This window comes from Melitaea cinxia, chromosome 9, assembly GCF_905220565.1.
Source record: "Melitaea cinxia chromosome 9, ilMelCinx1.1, whole genome shotgun sequence".
NCBI lineage: Eukaryota > Metazoa > Arthropoda > Insecta > Lepidoptera > Nymphalidae > Melitaea > Melitaea cinxia.
Genome location: NC_059402.1, coordinates 8660880 through 8682906, shown reverse-complemented (window position 1 = coordinate 8682906; position 22027 = coordinate 8660880).

Sequence of the window (22027 nt, the reverse complement as noted above, 5' to 3'; positions counted from 1 at the left end):
ATAGTTGTCTCTTAAAATTCATAAAAGGTATTTCCATTTTATTTATTTTCGTTCATAGGCATGCAAGTGAGCTTCGTCTCATTTTCGCGAAGTATGCCATATGTGCTTGGAATACGAAATGCTACTCCTCCTTTTAGATATATGATAACGTTCCGTCGATTTATTACAATCCATTAGACCTTGCTGTTGAAATTTAACTCTCTTTCTTCTTAAAAATATTTTTTATTTTTATATCAATTACAATTTTGGGTACATGTGTGTCGTACGTAACTTTTCATATATAAATATATAAAGCTTTATAGGCTCATTGTAACGTTAACATATTTAATATATCTTTGATCATAGCAAAACTAGTACTTAAAACATTTTTAATACTTAATGTACCTACTCATTTAAAACTGTTTTTGTTAACTTTTATTATCTAGCTGAGTTTTAAGCATTATATGTGTAATTATAATATTAAAGTATATTTATATGTAATTGTGCTTGTATAAACAAATTTATATTTATTACGAGTATTACGGATCTGTTGTCAAAAAGTATACTTCTATAATATTTAAATAACAAATCACAATAATAAAAAAAATAGTATACGTATGTGTCAAAAACATAGTAGTGTGTGTAATGTTGTTTTTTATTGATTTAATGAATTTTTATGCATAATTAAAAAATAATATCATCATTCTGCACTCCTTCTCTTTATAAACTATAAGTGTGCGAAATTTCTTACTCCTCCGTCCACGCAATTTTTGTAAAAAGGGGTTCAAAGTTTTTGCATCACGTATAAAGATATAGATTTTACTTACTTATTTTTTTAACCGACTTTCAAAAAAGGAGGAGGTTCTCAATTCGACTGTATTTTTTTTTATGTATGTTAGATCAGAACTTTTGACTGGGTGGAGCGATTTCGACAAATTTTCTTTTAATCGAAAGGTGGTGTGTGCCAATTGGTCCCATTTAAATTTATTTGAGATCTAACTACTACTTTTCGAGCTATATCTAATAATGCGTTTTTACTTGAAGCTTTTTTCGTCGACCTACGTTGTATTATACCGCATAACTTTCTACTGGATGTACCGATTTTGATAATTCTTTTTTTGTTAGAAAGGAGATATCCCAAGTTTAGTACCATGACAAGAAAACCAGGATCTGATGATGGGATCCTAGAGAAATTGATGGAAATTCTTGAAAATCCGCAATAACTTTTTACGGGGTGTACCGATTTTGATAATTCTTCTTTTGTTGGAAAGAAGATATCCTTAGTTTAGTACCATGATAAGGAAACCAGGATCTGATGATGGGATCCCAGAGAAATCGAGGGAACTTCTTGAAAATCCGCAATAACTTTTTACTGGGTGTACCGATTTTAATAATTTTTAATTTAATCGAAAGCTGATGTTTGTCATGTGGTCACATATACATTTTATTGAGATCTGATAACTACTTTTTGAGTAATCTTTGATAACGCGCAGTTACTTGACTATTTTTTCGTCGATCTACGTTATATTACTCGTCGATGTAATTGAAGTCGGTTTTTTTTTTTCGTTTGCGAGCAAACACAATTATTTTTATTAGACAACATTTTACTACTCTATTTCCGCACACCTACGAACGAACTCTTCTGTAAATCATACAGCTTGTCAATACAATTTGTTAAATGTATTTTACAACAAATTTCAATAAATAATTTAATCGTTCGAATCGAAAACGTTAAGGATTATTATCTTAAGATGGAGACGATTTAGTGTATATGTGGTGCAATTTCTTTTCTTTTTTTTTCTCTCTTCTCATTTTGTTTATAATACATGTATATTTGTGTTTATATCATTTCACTTAATTGTTATCTTCAATTTACGTTTATTGCTTACATACTTTATTAGATTATAATATAATAACTCTTTTTTTTGTTATAAGTATTAAAAAGTAGTAAATAAATTCTTTATTTTGTTATAAGTATTTGAATGTAGACATTTGTATGTAAGTTTATTATACATCTACACCACCTACCCAATTTAGATAATAAGTTTCCTTTCTATGTATGGGTTGTCTGGAAGAAATGGCTAATTAGCCATAAGTCCGCCCATTGTACTTCACTGTCTGTAACTATCTTTATGTTTTGTTTGTAATATATTTGTGGTGTACAATAAAGTATAAAATAAATAAATAAATAAGAATTTTGATTCCCTGTCTTTACATTCCCAAGTAGAAATTTTTTCGTCTTCCTTAGAAGGACCGGACCAGGCATGCTTGATCAGGAGTAGATAAGGCATGTAACGCAGATGATTGGTCTGGACCTGATCAGGATGAGATGAGATTTCCTGATCGGGTCCAAATCAAGAAATCTCATTTCATCCTGATCAGCCGATTCGGCCCAGTCCTTTTCAAAAACACGAATGTAGATATATTCGTGAAAAGATTGTTTAACAAAAAAAAAAAGCGAACTGATATTATAAATATGTTACCTAACATAATTATTATGATATTTATTTCCGTTTATTTTTTCCAATGTATTATTTATTTATGTTTTTACTTTAAATATTAATTATTTTTATTTATTTTTATGTTATTAATTAATTATTATTATTAATTAAAAAAAATTATTTGACGCCGCGTTGGCGCATCGGTCACGGCCATGGATTGTACCTGTTGCGCTGGCGGTTGCGGGCTCGATCCCCGCACATGACAAACATTTGTATTGGCCATACAGGTGCTTGCCGTGGTCTGTGTGTTTGTGCAGTCCTTGTGGGTCTCCCCACCGTGCCTCGGAGAGCACGTTAAGCCGTCGGTCCCGGTTGATATCATGTACCTGATAACGATCGTTACTCATAGTAGGGAATATATCCACCAACCCGCATTGGAACAGCGTGGTGGATTAAGCTCTAATCCTTCTCCTACATGGGGAAAGAGGCCTATGCCCAGTAGTGGGATATTACAGGCTGAAGCGTAAGCGTAAATTTTATTTATTAAGTTCCAATAATTAACTACTAATTAACTATTTCCAATTACTTACGACTGCTCCACTGTGTAGAAATGAACTCCTTGCTAGACTGTCCTGATAACTGTATATATACTAAGTGCGCTTAAAAACATTAATAGCGCGATTCAGTCCGCGTAATTTCTTTCAGGCTATCCTGATCTGGACCGGACCGGGTCCTGATCCAGTATGCCTTACCATACTTGATTATATTTTACATCAGGCTATCCTGATCTGGACCGGACCGGGTCCTGATAGAGCTTGCCGGATCTGGCATGCCTCATTCTATCCTGATCCGGTCCAGATACATGATCTGGTTGAGCCTGACCTTTTTTCTAGTCGGGTTATAAAAAGTCTTGCTATTATGCGAACAAAATAATATATAAAAATCACAAACACAACTGACATTTTATATTTTACTCGTTGATAAACGAATCGTTAATCGCTGTTTTTTAACAATCCAGGTTTAATAGTGGTTCAGAGATTACTTACATTATGCTACTATACGTGTTGCATTTTAGAATACCTGGACAACCTTGAACTGAGTTAGCCCTACCGTCTTCATATTCGATATCGCTGAAAATTGCCGAGTATCTGTAGGATATTCTAAAGTCCTCTCAGGTATGTTATGAATTCCATTTTCATACATGTTGTATAATCGCTCCTTAGAACACAACCAGCTTATGATCATTGATCACTTGTAATAAATGGTTATCTATCGCATCTATTAAGTATTATGTCAAATTCTAATAGCTTCTTCAAACATAAACAAAAATAGCTGTTTGTATAAGAATACGTAACACAGGTAGTATATAAATTATATTTAACTTTTGAATTTTCAAAAGTATGAAACATAATCATCCAAGATAAACCAGCTACCCTTAAAAATACAAAAATTCGTACGAATTTTGAATGAATGAATTTACTCTATATTTATCTTATTATACGCATTGCAGTAAACGTAGTGCATTTAAAGTGATTTGTTTGGCTTGAAACGGCGTAATTGCCACATTCTCGGATGAAAGTAGACGGAGCAATAAATGCTTGAGGGAGCTCGTTATAGGGCACGATTTCGCTGTGATATTCAGATTAAATTGACATACCGAGTGTGGGTCTTATATACCATTTAATTAAGTTATGCGAAGAGGTTAAATTTTATTCGATTTCCTATTTATAACCTAAATACTTTTTGCCATTAAATCCTATATATTTTCTTGAAATAAAATCAGGTTAATACAAATCGATAGCACAAAACTTAGAAGTTACAAAGTAATAATCAAAGTACAAGAAAGTATTGAAAATTCGTTTTTAACGACTCGTTTAATTCCATCCCTCTTCAATCAGTCTCACTTTTAATTACAATTGAAAAAACTCTGTCACGTTCCGTTTAGTAATGATAAAGACAGGATTCATTAAAGGTATTAAATAGATTTATCGGACGTGCTTCCCAAAAATTTTCTTTCCTCATTCATCTAAGACCTGAAGTTGAGGAGAATTTACTCGTAATTTCGCCTGCGTCAATGTGACAAGCATTCTGGCATAGTGGCGATTTCAGCTCTGTTAATTATTTTTTTAAGATTCAATAAAAAAAATGTAATTTGTGAGTTCCGGCTAAATATTTATTTCTGGTTTGGAGTTTTTCCTAGTTAGTCTACCAACTGTGATAAGACACCAACAGTAAAGCCTTGATGTGGATTTAACTTCTACACTTCTCCTATACTATAAAAAGATCCGCTTAACTCCTATATAAGAGAAAGGTCAGCTCTTGCCAAGAAGTAAGACATTTAAGTGTTAATTTAGTTCAGTTCAGTAATAAATATTTTTTTCCTAATAAAAAACAAAAAAAAAGGCGATACAAAAAACTTTATATTGCAACAAGTAACAAGTACAAAAATATATTCAATGCACCTTTCTGTACAATTATTCTTAGTCATGCGAATTAATTATTATTATTCATACCTTAATGAAATTCCTCACACCAAAAACCATTAAATTGAAACCTTTATCACCTATAATCCATTTAATGTAATTTATCATGATGTCCATAACGTTCAGCAACTGCATAAACTGGTACTTCTTGCCAACGTGGTTGGGTTACAACATCAGTAGATGCCATAAAATTACTGCAATCGGCATTCCCCGCACCGACAAGTTGCTCGTTGTCGGTATATTAATATTTTATAACAAGTTAAAATGCACTTGACGCAGAACTAAATAATAGTTTGCGAGTCATAATTCGTTATTTTTAATAGCAGTAACATTATAAAGATATAAACTATTCTAATAGAATAAGGAAAATAAATTTCGCCCTAAGTATAAAACATATGCAATTTATTTATTTAATTTTCAATGGAAACAAACAGTATATAATAATTACTTTGTGACGGTTCGCAGGAAAGTAGACATAAGGTGCCAATCAAACCACTAATTGCAAATTCATGCGACGTTTCGATCCTTTATTGAACCATCATTAGGCATCTAAAATAAACATTGAAGAAAGCTGTCCAACTAATTAATCCATACAACAACAAACCAAAGAAAACCACTGCTAAAGGTACTAATGGTTTCGTTTTCTTTGGTTTGTTGTTGTATGGATTAATTAGTTGTACAGCTTTCTTCAATGTTTATTTTAGGTGCCTGATGATGGTCCAATAAAGGATCGAAACGTCGCATGAATTTGCAATTAGTGGTTTGATTGGCACCTTATGTCCACTTTCCTGCGAACCGTCAAAGAGTACTTATAGCAAATGGACGCAACGATAAATAAAATATATAATAATTTTTATAAAAAAGCACACATTTGGAAAATCATCACCAGAACAGTTTCCAATGACTAAATCAATGGTAACTAATGACGTTTCCAAAATATTTTTGAAGGGAACTGAATAAAGTATTTTTTTTTATTTTGATTTTTATGTACAAAGGTTCTGGAGTCGAGTCTCAAATTATTCGTTTAGTGTTCAAAACTGTTAGAGTACCGATATAAACAGAAATCCTTTCAAAAGTATTATATTACATTTTACGATATACATATACTCGTATATTATATATCGTCGTCAGAAATACGCAAATGTTATACTAATATGATGCGCATCGGTGTCACATTCTATATTCGTATGCCCATGAGACAATTAAAATTTGCAAGCAATGACGTCCACCATTAATTATTTAGTTAGAGCATCCTTAGCGCAAGGCGACGTGCAATAAATGAGCCACGCTGCCTTATATTCCTTATATTCAGAGGACAGAGTGGGTGCGTGATCGGAATAAGTAACTAACAACGCTACCCGGCTATCTCCTCTACATAAAGATTTATTCCCATCTGTAACTGAGAAGCGACGCGACAGTTTTTCCTAATTATAAGACGTAAGCGTCCCATTTATTAACATCTCGTCAAAAAACCACGATCACTTATCGATCATTCTTTTCTAATTATTTATTGTATACCTAATTGTTTCTATTGTAACTTAAAATCTTTCATTAAATCGTTTTATCGTAAGAAAAATGTATATATTCGAGTTAAATAAAAACTTTTCATATCAACAAATATGCCTTTGAATGATTTACAAGTAAAATGACACATAATATGAATTATTCGTTAAATCTTTCAACTGTGCCAACTTCAATGGATTAATCGATATTATAACTTAATATTTATTCGCTCAGCCGTTTACTATTTTATTCGATCCGCTAATTCATATTTTAACAGAATAACATTTAATAAAATTCTGTGCTATTCACATCACCTTTGTTAATAAAACTATATACTTAAATTAACTTAGTCTGAGTGTTGTAGAAAGTAAGATTATATTTATAACCAACGAACGAGAACTATTGAATCTACTATATATTACTAAGTTGAACATACGAAACTGGGGTCAAAATAATTCTTTGTTTTTTTTTGGAATTAGAAAAACAAAACCCTTTTCTTAGAGATTGAAGCAAAGGACTAGTATGTTTAAAAATAAACGAAGATTGAATAAGATTGAACTGAATTTAAGCGGCACTTCAAGTTTTTCTAATTCGGACTATTTTTTAATCAGCATCAAAAGGTTTCCATTTATCTGTTTGTAATTTTCGATTTTTTGTTAACATTGATTCGTTCACTATGATGATTATGAACCGATCTTGAATTTTTTTTTTAACTTAAAGATCGGTACTTCAGAACCTAACTGTTTTAGAGGAAATAACTATAATAATAATATATAAATATAAATAGAGAAAATGTTTTATCTGGAGGTAAAACGGAAAATTTACCATTATTTCCTTTCATCATTTTGGCACTTATGAGAGCGCTGTGACCACTACAGCGACCATATTTATAACCGTGAAACTAAAAATATAACCATCTCAAAAAAATAATACATAGGTATAGTGCTTGTTGCATGTATTATCGACACATTTGTAGAGGTTACTGCGAGTTTTCTTTATACATTTGCGTAATTATTCTTTTGTTTCAATGTGTAATATGCCAAGGTAGTCTCATATAAATATGTTGTCATCACCATACAATAACAGTATTAGATCATTCTTATGTTGAGTAATCAATAATAAATTGAAAATGATTAAAGATTTTTGCAATGCATAACTATTATGTAGCAAAATGATTGTATTCGTTTTCTTCGTCGTTCAAAGGGTATTTTTATTCTTCAAGTAACTCTCAACCGATGAGTTAGATTAGTTCCGAGTCACCTATCATGATACACGTCATAAAGTGAAAACACACTTATTTTATACATATCAGTTACATATTAGTTTTATTACTCGCGTTGTGAGCACACTCTTCAAGCTAGTTTAAGTTTTTGTTACGTAAAACGAGACCCTTTGTGAATACTTTAGTTTATTTATTTTGTCTTTATGTTTGTTTACGAGAAAAAAGTTGATACAACCGCAAATTGAGGTACACTAAAACGTTTTTAAGTGTACCATAAACGTTTAGTGAGCGTTCTAATTGCGCCTATCTGGTGTAACTACAAATATCACTTTGCTCGAATACCGCTTTTTTACAAGAAAAATTGTTGATTAAATATCTTAAGTTAACTACGTTTGCTGATATAATAAATATTTTTCTTTACGGATTTTTTATTTGAGTTTGTTTGAAAAAAATCTATTTCGTGAGGATCATAGAGTTTATATACTATTTTTGCTTTTATAAAACTTTAAACGTTATGTTAATACCATAGCATTATAAATATAATCGTATAAAAATAAATGTAAAAAAAATTACTTACATATATATTATACATTTATATTAGTAAAGCTATAGTTACTCGTTAAATGTTACATACGGTACAGACATCAAATTATTAATAATAATAATTAATCAACGCTTCGCACTCAACGGATCCCCCAGTAGGATTTTCTCTTGTAATGTGCCGGGGGTCCGGAAACACATACAATACACAAGCTCAACGCCCAGACCACGACTAACTCTGAATGGATGAATATGGTCGATATAAATGTCTGTCGTGAGCGGGAATCGAACCCGCGACCGCTGGCGCAACAGCCAGTGCGTTAACCGTTGCGCCAACGGGTCGTCAAATCAAACGAGCTTGTACATAAACAGGCTACCTTTATAGAATTTACATCTTACTTGTTATATATTCGTTTTTTAATAATACGTAAGTTCGGATTTACAGCGTTCGATACATAATAATAACCGCAAGGAAATACACACAAATAACCAAAAAATATTTCGGCATTTCTTATCACACAATCAAAACGCAAAAGCAAAAAATTTTTTCTTGGATATTTTTCGAACTTAAACGTATCATTTTCTTATTTCTAGAATAAATTTTCTTATAACTTTTGCTGCACGTGACTCAAAATGTCTCTACATAACATTAAGCACAGTTTGGCAACATTCGTTGAGTTCGTTAAAACTTACCACGTATGATCAATTTTCCCAAAATTTACCCGAGAATTGAGATATAATTGACTCTAATAATAAATCTGTAAAAGTATAATGTTATGTTACATAATAATTTATTAATATTATTTGTTCTTTATTATTTTAATTTGGTACCTAACTAATAAAAGATCACACATGTATAAGAAAATGTACAACTAAAAGTAATTTGTTAAATGACAAATGCAAAAACGTAAACAGGATTATTGTTTTGTTTAAATCCGCTACTAATGTCTTTTGAGCTGCTTGCATGTTTACTATTTCCATATAATTAGCGCAATGAATACTCGAGCTAAGATAATTAGTGCGATGCAACATAACTCGTTATTCATTTCAAACTTAGACACAATGTAAAAACGGGACGACAGAGTCACTGTAGCCTTAATATCCGCTGTTTCAGACTCGTAACCGGCTAACAATATTGCATTGCGTACGCCACGCGCTAGTTCCGTACTTATCGCGAAAGTTTCAGCCGCCGGGTTGGGCGGAGATACGGGGAGGCAGAGGTGGGGCCCGTTGCAGTATCGATCGCGTCTGCTGCACGCTGCACCGCTGTCTTCCGCAGATCAGTCCTTATCGTCTGCCGGAACGAGCTTCAGCCAGAGTAGAGTACTAAAAAGGCTTTGCGAGACATTCCACATAGAACTGCATACGCACGCCGAATGCAGACGTCAGTATTGAGACGTGCGCTCACGCTTCACATCGTTAAGCTTGTTTAGAGGAAACCTTTCGCTATCTTTACTTCTACTTCCAACTCCATTGAAGCGAAACAAATTTAAAATTTCTTAAAAGAGATAAAACCAGCTCTTTAAAAGTAAAATGTTTAAAACTAATACAGTTCAAAATTCGCTAATGATATTTAAAGCGGGGCGGTTTTGAGGTGGCCCAGGTAAGGCACTATACTTGGCCACTAACTATGAAATTTACAACTAAAGCCCGAGTCGAAAGTTGCGAGCGTTGAAAATATCGTAAGCTGCACTCGTTTCGGGCAAATTAAATGAAAAACTAAGTTCTAACGCTGGCCAACAAAGTTGGCTACTCAAGTTATAACCGGTGGATAGTCATGCATACATACTGCGGTCCTCTTGTGTGCTTAGCCATATGATGTTTTATTACCATGTACGGAGTACACGTAGGCTCGTAGCTAGCTCCTCTCCCGTCTCTAATGTCCACAAAAGGTATTAAAATTTATTAAAAGATATATGGCATTTCAAAGATGGTAAAAATCTTTTTAACTTAAAATATTAGAAAGTATGTGTATGTTTTTCAAGTAACTGCTACTCGTATATAACGTGTATTAAAATCTTAATAATGTACCAAATACACAAATAGTTATCGTTAAGGGGTTACAAACAGTTATAATTTTTTTTAATCGTTTTATTTTTCGTAGTGTGCGCATATTTAATTACAGATTTCAGTCAATTCGGTAATTATTTTAGAAGTTCCACGAATGTTTGTAAAGACGCATCAGAGTGTTTGAAAGTTAAGGCCGGTACGGCCTGTCTGCCCTTTCCTAGGACGCTTTGCCATTTATTTTACCTATTTGTTATAAGTGATCTCTTAAAATGTGATCAAATTTGCAGTGATAATAATTTTTTTTTTCATATCTATAGGATGCATTTACATTTTTATGCTCACAAATTGAGTGATAAATAGTACATCGTAGAAGTCAAGTCTGCACAGTTAAGCAAACTTGTGAACTCGTTTATACATATTTTTTTGATGTTTAAATCATTTAGTTCATATATAAGCATTATTAATCAAAGGACTAAAACACCTTGACGCGAAAATTGCAGGATCAGACCAGAGCACGGTGAAGTTGGCAGTGGGCTGCAGAAGGTGCGAACGAATTAACCAATTTCAGGTCTGATTATCCATCATTGGTACATCTACAAGGTATGACTGAGGCTGTCCTTCCGATTTATATAGACCTCAGCAATAAGAAATTGTTATTAGAAAGAGATTTGGTTTATTTCACCCAGAACAATAACGAGAGCTATAACCAACTGATATGAAAGATACATCCAAAAATTTTAGCCGATTTGAAAACTAAAAATAGCTATCTTCATAGCGACAGCATATTTAACCAGATATATGATTATTATATTATTATATGAGTAGAGTAAAAATTTAATCTGGACCTAATAGGCAATCATATGCCTAAACAGAGGATAAAAGCGCGTATAGACTTCGAGAAAAATGGTGGATAGACCACACCAACTCGAGTTTTGATAAGACAACTCAATGTAAGTTGCAAATATAATTTGTTTACTCTATATAAAACCCTTTTAAAACTTTAAACGCCTTTTTCTCAAAACTCTGTTTCCAAAGTCGGTGACCAACATTACTCGATAACGGCTGAACCGTTGCAGTCTCAAATCTTAACACAAGCTTTTGCGTATATTTTTATTAATTAAAGGCCTTGAAGAAATTTTTATTTTAATTATGAACATTTTGAGAAACGATATACACATTAGTGAACTCTTTAAATTTGAAACAATAAGTATATAAAACGAAGAGAATGTTCGATCATAGAGATTGCATTTCCTAATAGCAGTTCAAAGTAAACTAAAACCCGTCGGCATGGGGTACAGGCGACAATCACGATAACGTGACGCTACCGCTCGAACTTGCTACCTTTCTAATTAATAAAATGCTACCATAATAGACTTACGCTTGGTACGCCTACCTTATGGGTTGGTATGGGTTGGAAAGCTTTCGGCAAAAATTTATTAACTGCTCTTGTAAGAATGTAACTTGATTAAGGACGAAATATCACGAAAATATTAAATTAATTGTTTTCCTTTTTTTGTGGACTAATACAAGAAATCGTTCAAAAACGTAAAATATTTTTTTTTATAAATGCAATGTTTTTGACACATATTAAAGTATTTAACGACTGTAAGCCTGAGACTGGTAATATATATTTCCTTATTTTAACGACAAGAATTTATAAAATAAAAAAGTACCGTTTTGTGAATTCGAAAATATTTTAAAGTAGGTATTCACTGTAAGACTTATTATGTTGTTTGTGTTAAAAAAAATAATTTATCTAATTTTTTTTGCTAATGTTGGGAATTAGATAATAGTTTCACAGTGCAGATTAGTGAATAAATCAAAAAAACACCAACGTTGTAAAGCCAGTATTCGTTAGTTTAAGCGCGTTATAATCTTCTGGATTGATTTCAATATCGTTTTATAGATATAAGAAAACACACTGAGCAAAGTTATACATAGTTCGGTGCTGGTCATGTGGTCCAATTTAAATTTAATCGAGACCTTATGTGTACTTTTTGAGTTATCCCGAATAATGCGTATTTAATTGATTAATTTTTCCATAACCTACGTTGCATTACTTGGCGAAATAAATTGAAAACGGTCTTTGTTAACCGACTTCAAAAAAAGGAGGAGGTTACTCAATTCGACCGTATATATATATATTGAATGTATGTTCGGGGATAACTCCGTCGTTTATAAACCGATTGTGATAATTCTTTTTTTTTTGGAAGGGACATATCCTTAGTTTGGTACCATGATAAGGAAACCAGGATCTAATGGTGGGATCCCAGAGAAATTGAGGGAAATTCTCGAAAATCCTCATAACTTTTTACTGGCTGTACCGATTTTGATGATTTTAAATTTAACCGAAAGTCGGTGTTTATCATGTGGTCACATTTAAATTTCATCGAGATCTGATAACAACTTTTGGAATAATCTTTGATAATGCGTATTTACTTGACAATTTTTTCGTCTACCTACGTTGTATTACTTGTCGATATAATTGAAGTCGCTTTTTCTTCGTTTGCCTGCAAACACAATTATCTTCATCAGTTTTCTAACGAACATAATTGTAGTATACTTGTTTTTTTTTATATATATAACTCGTTGTACACATAGACTACTTCAAAACGCATTTGAGTCCTACAATCATGCCTGTGAAAAATACTATATTCGCTAGTGAGCTGCCTATCACTAACTCAAAAAATAAAGAGATTTTGTTACATCAGTAGAATTATTGTTTAGGATGCTATAAAAATCTTAAATATAAATTATGTGTACTGATGTAGAAGTATATGTATGTGTGTGCGAAGGGAAAGGTATGAATTTTAATCCGCAATACGACTCTATCACGGGTTGACGGACGTGGACTATTATTCCAGTTCAAAATATATTTTATGATAGTAAAACATTGTCAAATACTCATTAACTAATTTATATAAACAAATAAAATTGAAAGGCAGAGAGCGTTATTTCAAAATCGACTGAACTTCTGAACTGAGTTGAAACCATTTCATTAGTAAATAACTCATTTTCTAGAGTAAATTTGGCATTTTTCATAAATAAATGATTTTTTTGTATGAAAATGAAGAAAGAATTTAAGTCTTACAATACTAACTACACTTATGTAGTTAATGAATACGTGTGAAGCGTGGAAAAATATATCGATATTTGCAACCGATAAACTAATAAAAAACAATAGAAGGTCGCATAATCTACAAGGCTGAGATAGTAGAAATATAGGCTATGAAACTTCACGTTGTGACTGAAAATTGCGGTAACTTAACCATAAATGGACCTACGGATGGAACCGCAAAGGTTGTGTAGTTTTAAAATAAATCCTAATATAAAACACCTCGATAAAATTTTAATACATCTATACTATAGAGGATAATAAAAGACACAAAGCGTTATTGCTTCGCAAAAATATATCGTCGCTTTTAACCGCACCTCTGGTTTGTCGTTACGCTTGGTTCACACTGAAAATTTAACTGTGAAACTAACATTAAGTTAACTATCTCAATGGGCTGCAATAATTATCCTTGCTAAAATGTTTTTAAAAAAGTAATTAGAAAACATTTTAAATAGTATAGGTGACTATTTTTAGCATTAAATTTGAGATGTACCGATTACTCGCAGAGTAACCTTAAAGCTAACTCTGCCCATATTTGCGTCGACAAAAAGTCGAAGTCGAAAACGTCTATCACTTTTTATGCCTAAAGGTTCTTACCTTAAAGGTAAGAAACCATAACGGTTACATCACCTACTCTCATAAAATGGTGATCTTAGCTTAGAATATGGCAACATAAAATAATTCTTAGGCTCATAATTAGCAGTGAATACACTTTCCTTAGATTGGAGCGTTTTTTTTAAATACTAAACTTATGAGTGTGCAATAATGCATAAAATATTTCAAGGTTGACATGTGCGAAAGCTAGTAATATAAATTGAAAAAGTTGTATGAAGATTTCGAGGAAGCTTTGCAAGTTACATTTTTTTATACAATTAAGGTCGTCAAACAAGCGCGCGCAGGGTCAGCGACTACCGTAGCTTATATACGTTTTCAACACAAGAAGCATCGCAAGCACGTTGCCGAGCTTCAGGAACACAACACTGCTTGAAAATATTATTATTTAGCTGTGATCTTCTGTAAGGCCGAAGTACTACCCCAGTCGGGCTGCTCCAAATTCTGACCAGGAAATCTCCTGCTGTGCTCTATTATGTTAGATTTATAAATTACAAAAAAAATAAAAACGTACAATATTTCAATTTATTGTATTCTGTGCGTATTTTAAAAATTATACCCTACAGATTTGAAGTAAAATGTTTTTAACTATATGTATCTAAATTAAAACTTTTTATTTTTAATTAAAAACTTTTTTGTCATGTCTAAAATACTTGTTTAGTTCCGTGAGGCTAGTGTGAACTCAGCTTTGAGAAATATTTCGCCCACTTCAGGTAAAACTTCGGATAATCACGTTCTGTAAAATTTATTTCTATCTTCGCTTTTCTATTGTCTAAGAACGGAATCTTATTATATACTAGTCGAGAGTTGCTTGTCTGTTAGTGGTTACCGGCATTATCACATTCATATATTGCATCATTTTTCTACTCTTTGACACAGGTTTAGTAAATTTTTTAAAAGTATTAGAACATTGTCCGCTTAAAAATATACTTTGGTTTGTTAATTTGTAAGCCTATTAACTTAGTGCAAATTAAAAATATGCATTGGAATATTCCAATGATATTTGCAAAGTTAAAATTGTTATTAATAACATTTTAATACAAGATTAAAGAAAGAAATTAATAGTAAAGTTCCTACGCACATTCTCTAAATTTATCATATATTAAATTGATATCAATTTAATCTATATATATATATATATATATATATATATATATATATATATATATATATATATACGTCCTTTATAGAATCGTAAGCTATGCATTTGATCATGTCAGGATCTTCAGCAAAGCGTTGTGCCCACAAAGATTTCTGAATTGTTACGACCAAAACTAAAGGCGTAGCAATGCGCGCAGGGTACAGCTAGTATGTGATATAAATCAAGATTTCGCTAATATTTTAATTTATACAATTTCACCTGCTTTTAATTCAATCCAAATAAAATAGCAGATACATATATTGTCGAATAAATTTTGTATTGAAAAATACTGGGCAAATTCCAGGAAAGACATAAAAATGGTTACCATTACAAAAGGCTCTCGAAGAACTTCAACTAAATCACCGCCTTTACGAATTCAAAACTGCACTTCAAATCTCAACTGCAATAACAGTCGTTAAACTAAAACCTCACACGACGAACAACAGCAAGAATAGTTTGCGTTGTTTGCGCCATCTCCACACGTTGTTACCAAAAATTATAGTTTCAGTGAGTCAAATCGATACACAGCGGCACTATAGCGGGCGACGGAACAGTTTGGAAATACGCCAGGCACTCGATCTCTGCACGCTTGCCCACTTCACCACTGCGGTTCACTCTGAACGCACTAGCCTGTGGACTGGCCGTAAACAATAGTCACATGTTGATGATTATATTTGCGTAATGTTTAAACAAGAAGCTATTATTATATTATTTATTTCTTGCACTGTGTTCCTCACTGTATTTATTTATTTATTTATTTAACACCAACAAGATAGACACTGACAATAGACACATATAATCATAAACAAAGTATCTTAAAAGCTAAGCGTTATCTTAATTATAGGTGTTATGATGTATGACACTCTCTCTCATGACCATTGCTTGACTGGAAGAGATCTCTTCTAGGGATAAGTCCACCTTCGCCATCAACTGTACGTGTAATTTTCTGTATATTATTTTTAGCGCAATTAAGTATATAATATAATCAAGAAGTTTTTTTTGAAATACAACTGTAAATCCGGATCCGTGGTGTTGAAGTTTCACAAACAAAAAAAGATTTGATGAATGTTTTATTTATGTAAATAGAAAATACAGGGAGGTAAAATGATTCTTTTATTACTTGACCTCATAAATCATCTGCATAATTGTAAACTTTAAGACTTTCCTATAATATGTTGTTTCCTATATAATGTTATTCAAATATCAGTCATAATACATATTTTTCTATATTTGCTTAATTTTTATTATAAAAACAAATTGGCAAAAAATATTGCTGCATGAATTAAGGTAGTATGAATAGGCGCTTTCCGGATACAATGCTAATGGCTTGACCTACAAGGTTCATACTATTTATCTGTCTGTATTTCGTATAATTTTTCTGTATTATTCTGTTTTCTATTATTGTATTGAGATTTGTGGTTGCTACGTTCAAGATCCATTACAGTGGATTAATAGTTTGAAGATATCATCATACATCGTTTTTCTGTCACAGTTATATGAACTAATGTTTTAGTTACTAAAATATATAAATAGTAAAGTTTTTAACTATAAGAGGAAAACATAAATATTATTTACAACTCAGAAATATATTCTTATTAAATAAAAAGAACCATTTAATAAACATCAAAATAAGTGCTAAAGAGCTTCAAATTTGATTCTATGAAATGTTTGAAAAATATATAAAAGTGTTAATAAACGGAATATTGCGTACAATTGAGGCACTGGCAATGTTCGCTACGACCGGCTACGCTGGAGCTACGCCAGATTCAATAACATGATTAGGCATATTCAAAATTTTTGTCAATATCTCGAATCTTTTGTATGGTTGATACAAATTTACAATTAACTAGTTAACAAAGTCCCGATCCATTAAAGCTAGCGATAAATATTTTTCGCTGGGAACGACGCGTGATAAAATAAATTCAAACAAAAATGGATAAAGAATAGGTTACCATCATAATATTACTTAATTTCTAATATTCATATAAACCTATGCTTTAAACTGTTCACATAATACATTCTCTGAAAGGTTTTGTAAATCTGATTATACCTCCAGCGGTCAAAATTTGTGCATGATTAAAATTTTAAATTACCCGAAAACCAAAAAATAATGAAAATAAAGAACCTTTTTTTAAAATTTTCAATTTGACTACAGACTTTGACAATCAAAATAGTATAATATGCGTGTGTGTGTCAAATACATGGTAGTGTGCAATGTTTTTTTATTGATTTAATATATTTTTATGCATAATTTAAAAAATATATTAGCATTCTGCACTCCTTTTCTATATAAACTTTAAGCGTACGATATTTCATACTCCTCCGTCCACGCAAATTTCGTAAAAAGGGATACAAAGTTTTTGCTTCACGTATTAATATACGAATGTTAAAGAACGAATAAACGTGAATATTCTTTTAATGAAACAACTTTTTTCGGATTTTATCCGTCACCCCCGTGACCATGGTTGCTGTAAAGTATCCGAAACGTCGGGAATCAAAAGATAATAATAAACCGCGATAAAATCCGAAAAAAGTTGTTTCATTAAATGAGTAAAATTCGCGTAAACATTAGAAAACAATATGTGAATATTTTTATTAAAATACGAACCAACTCACAAAGACTTTACTATACTAAGACATACCGCAGTCAGCTACAAACTACTTAAAATTTCACTACATAGTTTTTTGTAATAAGTCTCAGTTAGCTTTATTTAGCTTAGATGCGAACGAAATGTATATCGTAGAAAAATACTTAAATTTTATCGTTCAGAAAATAATAAAAGGTGCGCCACCAAGCACCGTGAGAACGACGTCCCAATTTCATTTCTTTCAAGTGAAATCGTCATTGTAAAATCGGTAAACGAGTGAATTTCCTCGTGTTAAAGAGAGCCGCTGGAGGCCCGCCAGATGGCTCTTGTGAGGAGCACCCTCCAGCGCTAATTGCTACCAACTCTTGTGTAATCATCTTAATTATACAAATTATTTATTATACCTAATGAAACAATTGTAATGTGTGCTTTTTTTTAGATAATGTCGTTTTATGTGAGGATTTTGATTAATTTCTAATCATGAATTTTTTATGATACTAAATTTACATATATTGGTCTGGTATTTGGTGGTATTGGTGGTTGGTTATTTGGAAATTTTAAACATACTCTTATGTAATAAAAATTTAAAGTTATCAATAATCAGAGATAGAGATACAGAGACTTTTGATATCTGATGACTTTTGTTATCTGACTTTTGATTATCTGATATCTGATATAGAGACTTTTGACTTCTGATGATATCTATATACTTTAATTTGCAAAAAAAAATTACGAATAGGAAACAAAAAATACGAAGCAGTCCCCGTCATTACATAAAATTATTGACACATAGCAATAATTTATTGTTGTCGGCTATAGAAATATTAAAGAGATCCAACAAAAATGAGTCGACAATTTTTGATGACAGATATTACTGCTGGCAGGCTGAATATAAATGACTCGTCTATTACTATGAAGTTGTATATTAGCGTTTCTCAGACTAGGTTTCAAGCATTTCGCTATATAGCTTAAGTTTAATATGAAGCTGTAGGCCTGTAGCATATAACTAAGATATAACGTTGGACCTTAGCCAAAATACCATGTCTGGACGCAGTTACATTTGCACAAGGGACCCACTAATCTTTCGAAATCAACCCAGCACCGCTTTTGAGCTTACAAATAACATTAAGAAACGCTTTAATGGCGTGCAATAAATATTTCCGTGCAAATTACAATAGAGTAATTTGTAAGACAAATATTTGAACTTTGAATCACTTCTAAACTTATATTGAAAATAGTAAATTAACATTATAATAAACTTTCCTTAAAAGCCAATACTTTGTCTTGTTTATCAATGCAAATGTTCGTTTAATAAAATCAAAGTGCGACTTTCCATTTTTCTAAGGGATTTGTTATTATCTAAAGTGCAACATAAAATCTATCCTGCTTCTACTTTGTAAAAGCTCAAGTATTATACTTTACATATCCTTTTATTGGGTTTGGTTGGAGTTGGGGTATGAAGGATGGAGGCTCATCCCACTTCACAGCACACTTGACCGCAACAGATGGCTCCCCACCTAACCTAATATCTATGTCGTAAGTAATAGAGCCACTAGAGCACATAGCTACAACTTCATTACACGCTACATGAAGTACCGTCATGCATTTTATAATCTGTACTAAATTTTAAATAAGGAAGGAGTATCTATTTTTTAAGAGGTTCCCTCGAGACAAAAGTTGCAGTCAGTCGTCAGTTGTCATATAAATTTAAAATTGAAGAATTAAAGATATTTATTCTTATTATTAAAGCATTAGTATCAATTACATGAGAACTCATTTATAGCAAACATTTAAAAATACAGTGTGACATCGCACTTCTAAGAAATATATGACCAAGAAGAAACACAGTTAATTCAAATTATTACATTTAAAAACTTTTTAAAAATAAAATAATATAACGAATTGCTTTAATTTAACTTACTTATTATCGAAAATGTACTTAGCAAATTAAATGTGAGGATAGTTGGTTATAAATTTTTGCACCTTCAAAAGTGATCTTTGTTTTACCGTAATTTGTGCAAATCTTGGGTAGGACGGGAAAAACTATCTTGACAAGGGCTGCGATTGCTGCTTGCCATTTGTTAAGTTAGTACTTAGTATCAATATTCCTATTGAGTATTTTTCGAATAAAATTGCAAACGTTGTATAAATAAATGATGGCTTTTTATATGCATTATTTTTGTTTCATTGTATATTTTAGTAGGTTTGAGATAATGATATTTATAATTATGTTTGTTAGAAAACGAAAAAAATCGACTTCAATTACATCGACAAGTACAACAAACAACGTAACACACGTAAACAACACATACGTTACAACGTAAGTAGACGAAAAAAAATAACAAACGCACTAGTCGTCACTACGATTTTCGAGGGTTCCCTCGATTTCTCTGGGATTCCATCACCAGGTCCTGGTTTTCTTATAATGGTATAATTCTTGAGATATCTCCTTTCCAACAAAAAAAGAATTATCAAAGTCGGTTCATAAACGACGAAGTTATCCCTGAATATACATAAAAAATATATAAGGTCGAATTGAGTAACCTGCTCCTTTTTTGAAGTCGGTTAAAAAAGCAATTTGATAAATTTATTTTGTAAAACATGAAATTGAATTATTATGATTTTACCTGAACTGCCCCAGACCTCGAAAAGATATGATAGGTGTGGTCTTACTAATGTGTATATTGTAACTTACTAGGTAGGTATATTCCTCCTAATACTACGTAGTAAAACAGTAAGAGTTACTAATTTACTTTTTATGTGATTCACATGGTATTTACAAAGCAAATAGGTGTCAATATATACAGACCGAGGAATTTTTCATGGCTTTTTTGCTGCAATGGCATCATTAATTGTACAAGGTGCGACATGCGTGTGGCGGTATGTGTTGATTAGTAATCAAGCAATTTTTTTCACGTTGTTGTGACATTTCGTTACTTTGTCCTGAACAATTATGTTATATTTATTATTATACTTATTTATAAATTTCTGTATAAAAATCAGGATTAGTCAATATTAGAATGTATTAAAAAAAGGGAATTTTTCATGTTTTACAGTAATTACAGCGTTTTAAGCATAAAAATTCAAAGTTCTTAGAAAACGAAAAAGATCAACAACATCACTTTACCATTTTTTAAATGAAATCGTCATAAGAACTAATTGCGTTTGAATGATGTAGTGGTCATGAGCCTGGGACAACTGAATAGACCCTTGCGAGAAAGATTTATCTTGCTTATTTTGCAACACGACTAAGTGTCTAATTACTTAAAAATACTAAACTAATTGTAAGACTAAATTGAAGTTAATTTAAAAAAATGAAAAGGTATACCTTCATATTTATTTGACTTCACCGGTAAATACATAGATAGGTACATCGCTCCGTTTCATCCTGTAATACCCCACTGCTGGGCATAGGCCTCTTTCGCCATGTAGGAAAAGGATCAGAGCTTAATTCACCACGCTGCTCCACTGCGGGTTGGCGGATATATTCCCTATTATGAGTAACGATCGCTATCAGGTGTACATGATAACAAATGGAACTGACGGCTTAACGTGTCCTCCGAGGCACGGTGGGGAGACCCACAAGGGCTTCACAAACCTTCTGGACCGACCACCCAAACCACGGTAAACATTTGTATGGCCAATACAAATATTTGTCATGTGCGAGAATCAAAACCGCAACCGCCAGCGCAACAGCCAAGAACTGATTCTGTAGCCGTTAATACATCGCTCATCTTTTGTTTATAGGAGTATGAAATAAAATTACACATAGGCAACACAGTATTTCCTTGCATAGAATTATTAATTACACAAGTTATAAATGACGATATTCGATTAAACGATAAATAATGGTATTTAATTGTCCTTTTGGTATAACTGAGTACAGACAAGATGAAAATGAGGACATATCTTCACACACGTTAATTCTCGTGGTCCGATGTGATCGTTCCGTTGCACGCAGCCGGCGGTGCAGGCATTTCCGAACGCATCGCCGTTCAATATCCGCGAGGATTGTTTGTAGACTCCCTCCCCCTACCCGCACCGTCATCTAATGGAGCCTAGCAGGTTGTCTAGTTTAGAAATAGCCAGCTAGTAAATAGGGTTGCTACGTCTACAGTTTATCAAGTTTATCCTTTTCTATGTGCTAAAATTCAGACGAATCGTTGTTATCATATGTCAACTAAAATCCTCTTTGCTTTAATATCAATAAAACATTTTTTTATAAATGGGAATACTTATTCATATAATGAGTACATGTCATTTTACCAAAAGTGCAATAATCTCGAATGAAATTTCTATCAAAAATATTTTCAACATTCCATTTAGTTTGTACCCGATAATTGATATCGTTCTAGGTGACAGACACTATTCGTCACTTCTCTGTGTACACTTC